Consider the following 6,380-nt stretch of genomic DNA (forward strand, 5'->3'; position numbering starts at 1 on the left):
TATTTTGTATTTTTGCTCATTAGCGCTCTCACTTGCAACGGAGCAGAACGGTTTTTTTTAAGCGCCAGAAAACAAAAAAAACGTTGACTTTGTTTATTTTTTCCATCCATCCATTTTCTACCACTTATCCCTTTCGGGATGGCGGGCAATGCTGGAGCCCATCTCAGCTACATTCGGGCGGAAGGTGGGATACACCCTGGACAAGTCCCCACCTCATCATCGCAGGGCCAACACAGATAGACAGACAACATTCACACTCACATTCACACACTAGGGCCAATTTTAGTGTTGCCAATCAACCTATCCCCAGGTGCATGTCTTTGGAGGTGGGAGGAAGCCGGAGTACCCGGAGGGAACCCACGCAGTCATGGGAAGAACATGCAAACTCCACACAGAAAGATCCTGAGCGCAGGATCTAACCCAGGACCTTCGTATTGTGAGGCAGACGCACTAACCCCTCTCCCGCCGTGTTTATTTTTTCCATACATCCATTTTCTACCACTTATCCCTTTCGGGATGGCGGGCAATGCTGGAGCCCATCTCAGCTACATTCGGGCGGAAGGTGGGATACACCCTGGACAAGTCCCCACCTCATCATCGCAGGGCCAACACGGATAGACAGACAACATTCACACTCACATTCACACACTAGGGCCAATTTAGTGTTGCCAATCAAGCTATCTCCAGGTGCATGTCTTTGGAAGTGGGAGGAAGCCGGGGTATCAATCAATCAATCAATCAATCAATCAATGTTTATTTATGTAGCCCTAAATCACATGTGTCTCAAAGGGCTGCACAAACCACTACGACATCCTCGGAAGAACCCACATAAGGGCAAGGAGAACTCACACCCAGTGGGACGTCGGTGACAATGATGACTATGAGAATCCTTGGAGAGGCAACCCCCCCCCCCCCACTAGGGGACCGAAAGCAATGGATGTCGAGCGGGTCCAACATGATACTGTGAAAGTTCAATCCATAGTGGATCCAACACAGCCGCAAGAGTTCAGTTCAAAGCGGATCCAAGACAGCAGCGAGAGTCCTGTCCACAGGAAACCATCCCAAGCGGAGTCGGATCAGCAGCGTAGAGATGTCCCCAACCAATACACAGGCGAGCGGTCCATCCTGGGTCCCGACTCTGGACAGTCAATACTTCATCGGACCGGACCCCCTCCACAAGTGAGGGGGGGACAGAGAAGAAAAAGAAAAGAAGCGGCAGATCAACTGGTCTAAAAAGGAGGTCTATTTAAAGGTTAGAGTATACAAATGAATTTTAAGGTGAGACTTAAATGCTTCTACTGAGATAGCATCTCGAACTGTTACCGGGAGGGCATTCCAGAGTACTGGAGCCCGAAATGAAAACGCTCTATAGCCCGCAGACTTTTTTTGGGCTTTGGGAATCACTAATAAGCCGGAGTCCTTTGAACGCAGATTTCTTGCCGGGACATATGGTACAATACAATCGGCAAGATAGGATGGAGCTAGACCGTGTAGTATTTTATACGTAAGTAGTAAAACCTTAAAGTCACATCTTAAGTGCACAGGAAGCCAGTGCAGGTGAGCCAGTACAGGCGTAATGTGATCAAACTTTCTTGTTCTTGTCAAAAGTCTAGCAGCCGCATTTTGTACCAACTGTAATCTTTTAATGCTAGACATGGGGAGACCCGAAAATAATACGTTACAGTAGTCGAGACGAGACGTAACAAACGGATGGATAATGATCTCAGCGTCTTTAGTGGACAAAATGGAGCGAATTTTAGCGATATTACGGAGATGAAAGAAGGCCGTTTTAGTAACGCTTTTAATGTGTGACTCAAAGGAGAGAGTTGGTTCGAAGATAACACCCAGATTCTTTACCGAGTCGCCTTGTTTAATTGTTTGGTTGTCAAATGTTAAAGTTGTATTATTAAATAGAGGTCGGTGTCTAGCAGGACCGATAGTCAGCATTTCCGTTTTTTTGGCGTTGAGTTGTAAAAAGTTAGCGGACATCCATTGTTAAATTTCATTAAGACACGCCTCCAACTGACTACAGTCCGGCGTGTTGGTCAGCTTTAGGGGCATGTAGAGTTGGGTGTCATCAGCATAACAGTGAAAGCTAACACTGTATTTGCGTATGACGTCACCCAGGTGCAGCATGTAGATGCTGAAGAGTGCAGGGCCAAGGACCGAACCCTGGGGAACTCCACACGTTACCTTAACATAGTTCGAGGTCACACTGTAATGAACCCGGTGTTTATTTTTTGATTATTTAATTCGTATCATCCATTTTATTGCGCATAATAGCTATACATAAATGATTTTAGGGTTCATCATCATCCGCGGTCACTCGAATGAGTATGAAGATCCTCCTGGTAGGGGTGTATCCCTTTATGGAGGATGCCTGTAAGTGACATTGTTAAACGTGGGGAGACTGGTGCACAGACAGTCACCACACAAATCATTTACAGAATTGGGTCAGGGTCCAGTGGCATGGAGTCCAAGACGACTGGGGACCCTTTTGTGCAGCAGCCTTCTCCCGCCATCGCAGCCGTTGTGGTAGTTCTTAAATCTACCGTCTACCGCCTGCTCCGCCATTGAGGTCTTCACCGTATCCCTGGCTAGGGGGCAGACAGGTTCTAGGCCTTTGCCAAGGGTCACCTGGGGTAACAGTAGTAAAGGGTTTACCCTCCTAGTGCCCCTAGACCCCTTAGCGGAGCCTCCACTGCCGGATGCACTTTAACGTCATGTCCAGGACACCCTGGACAAGTCGCCCCCTCATCGCAAGGCCAACACAGATAGACAGACAACATTCAAACACTAGGGCCAATTTAGTGTTGCCAAACAACCTATCCCTGGGTGCATGTCTTGGGAAGTGGGAGGAAGCCGAAGTACCCAGTGCAGGGGTCGGGAACTTTTTTGGCTGAGAGAGCAATGAAAGCCAAATATTTTAAAATGTATTTCCGTGAGAGCCATATAATATTTTTTTAACACTGAATACAACTAAATGCGCGCATTTTTAACTAAGACCAACATTTTAACAGTATAATAAGTCTCTTATTCTTTTTAATAACATTGTTATTTTAAATCTAACCTATAGTAAATATAATACTTCTTACCATTAATGCAACATCTTGAACAGGTGCGATAGAAAACGGATGGTTGGATTAAAATGCATGAGAATGTTTTATAATTTGAACGTTATTTTTAACACGGTGATTACGAGCGTTATTATTAATTACTTATCATGTTGAGCAATGTCAGCGAAGATTTATCTGAGAGCCAAATGCAGTCATCAAAAGAGCCACATCTGGCTCTAGAGCCATAGGTTCCCTACCCCTGACCCAGAGGGAACCCACGCAGTCACGGAGAGAACATGCAAACTCCCCACAGAAAGAGCCCGAGCGCAGGATTGAACCCAGGACATTTGTATTGTGATGCAGACGCACTAACCCCTCTTCCACCGTGTTTGTTTTTTAATTATTTTATTCGTAAGATCCATTTTATTGCGCACAATAGCTATAAATAAATTATTTTAAGGTTACTGTTATACACACAAAGCACCTTTATTGCACTGGTTGGTTAGAAATAAATCCATCCATCCATTTTCTGCCGCTTATTCCCTTTGGGGTCGCGGGGGCCCTGGTGCCTATCTCAGCTACAATCGGGCAGAAGGCAGTGTACACCCTGGACAAGTCGCCACCTCTTCGCAGGGTTAGAAATAAAAAAAAAATTGAATCCATCTATTAAACATTTCCCTGCAAAATGCAGGCCTTTTATTTAACAATTCACAATTAAATGTGTCTTCTTTTTTTTTTTTTTTTTTTACCATGCTGCTATGCAAATTCTGGACTATCATATTTTTGGATTTTAACACGTGTAATGCTGGCTTAAGTCAGTCCCCAGTATAAAGTCATGATGCAATGCAATGGTCATCTGGCCTACTTAAAATTAAATGAGTAAACATTTTTTTAAACTGTATTTATAACAATGGCCCTGTGATGAGGTGGCGACTTGTCCAGGGTGTACCCCACCTTACGCCTGATTGAAGCTAAAATAGGCGCCAGTGCCCCCCGCGACCCCAAAAAGGGAATAAGCGGTATAAAATGGATGGATGGGCGTGGCGCAGTGGAAGAGTGGCCGTGCGCAACCCGAGGGTCACTGGTTCAAATCCCACCTAGAACCAACCTTGTCACGTCCGTTGTGTCCTGAGCAAGACACTTCACCCTTGCTCCTGATGGGTGCTGGTTGGCGCCTTGCATGGCAGCTCCCTCCATCAGTGTGTGTGAATGGGTAAATGTGGAAGTAGTGTCAAAGCGCTTTGAGTACCTTGAAGGTAGAAAAGCGCTATACAAGTACAACCCATTTATTTATTTATTATGGATGGATTTATAACAATGGCCCTGTGATGAGGTGGCGACTTGTCCAGGGTGTACCCAGCCTTTCGCCCGAATGCAGCTGAGATATGCTCCAGCACTACCGCGACCCCGAATGGGACAAGTGGTAGAAAATGGATGGATGGATGGATTTATAACAAACATGGAATTTTTATTAGAGTAAGCCAGCGTTTGTGAGTGTTTTTTTGTCAGATGCAAAAATATTGTTTTATTGCTTGGAATGAAATTGAAATAAATGAACGTGTCTGCCATTATGGAGGATTATATACTGTATCCAAGATGAAATATTTCTCCAAACTGGACTCTATGACAAAATGAATGTGATCATACAAAGTACGTTTTCATGGAGGATAGCTATTGCTGCTTCAGATACGAAAACAGAAAGGTATGATACACTCACATACCATGTATTGATTAACGTGGACCCCGACTTGCAATAGTTGAAAAACTTATTGGGGTGTTACCATTTAGTGGTCAATTGTACGGAATATGTACTGTACTGTGCAATCTACTAATAAAAGTATCAATCAATCAATCAATCACACTACTTGATTTATTTTGTTAACAGCAAATTGGACCAAAAAGTATTTAATAACAACTTTATCAAATACTTTTTGGACCCATTTATCATATCATAATTTTAGTATGATAACGATTTTATGAAAACTAATTACTCCCTTCTTTTTCCTGTTATTCAAATGTGCAACCTAAATCAACAATGACTAAGATAAAAAAAAGAAGAAAAAATGACTCACTCTGACTCACATGGTGTAAAGTTCACCGCACGTCACTTTTACCAATTCACAATTAAATGTGTCTTTTTTTACCATGCCGCTGTACATTTCTGGACTACCATATTTCTGTATTTTAACATGTCTAATGCTGGCTAAGGTCAGTCCCCAGTATAGTCATGATGCAATGCAAAGGTCATCTGGCCTTCTTAAAAGTAAATGAACTATAAATGTCCTATGCTAACCTCTGATAGATCTACTGGCCTATGTGAAAACAAAACCATAGCAACAATCACGCCGTATATTAAATGTTTTAAACAGTTTACAAAAGACTAAAACACAATTTAGTGTAAAGTATAAACTTCTTCTCACTCCTTTTCAAATATGTTAAAAAAAAAAAGAAAGAAAAAAAAAAGAAAGTCCATTGCTCATTTTGTTTATTTTTTTCGTTTTTATTCTCCATTGTTTTCATTTTGTTTTAATGGCTGTTAAGACTATAGCACTGTATTGGATCAGGCTTGCTCTTATTTTTTGCATATTTGAAATAAAATATAATAAGCGGTAGAAAATGGATGGATATATCAAATCAAATCAAAATGGTGTGTGTGTGTATGTGTAAGTAAAAAGAGTGGCGGATCAAAAATGTCCATTGATGTGTACACTAATTGTTACTGAATTATTGTAAAGCAAATATTTATGTGTACTCATTTACAATCAAACTATTATTATTGTTTATATTCGTTTCTGTTAAAAGTTATTTTCTCCATAATGATGAACAACGGACATTTTGCGAGGACCCTGAAGGCAACAGCAGCTGACCGGAAAGTGCAGAGTAGCCTCTCGAGATGAGCGATACGGCACGTTTTTGGGAATCAATACCGATACTTTATACTTATTTTTTTATTCCCTTCTTGCAATAATTGAATTATTTAGTGTCCTCAATTAGTTTATCATGATTATGATGTAAATTAAGAATAAAACACAAATCAATGATTTTCGGCAGTCAAAAATAATGTAATCAAAACTACTCTTAGAACAACTTAACAATATCTATTTCCGCCCAACATTATTAGACAACGTGACAATATAAAATAAATAATAATAAAATAATTCCCCTTTAATACATACAATGGTTAAAGAAAAACCAAGTCAGTAGAGCATTATAAGTATTCTTTAAATTAGTTTTGCCTCCAAAAATGTCCCCTGACTTTTTACCAATATACCACAAATATATGTGAAAATAAACGTCTCCAGGCGAAACATAGGAAAATATCGA

Source organism: Nerophis ophidion, linkage group LG12 (genome assembly GCF_033978795.1).
Source record: "Nerophis ophidion isolate RoL-2023_Sa linkage group LG12, RoL_Noph_v1.0, whole genome shotgun sequence".
NCBI classification, from domain to species: domain Eukaryota; kingdom Metazoa; phylum Chordata; class Actinopteri; order Syngnathiformes; family Syngnathidae; genus Nerophis; species Nerophis ophidion.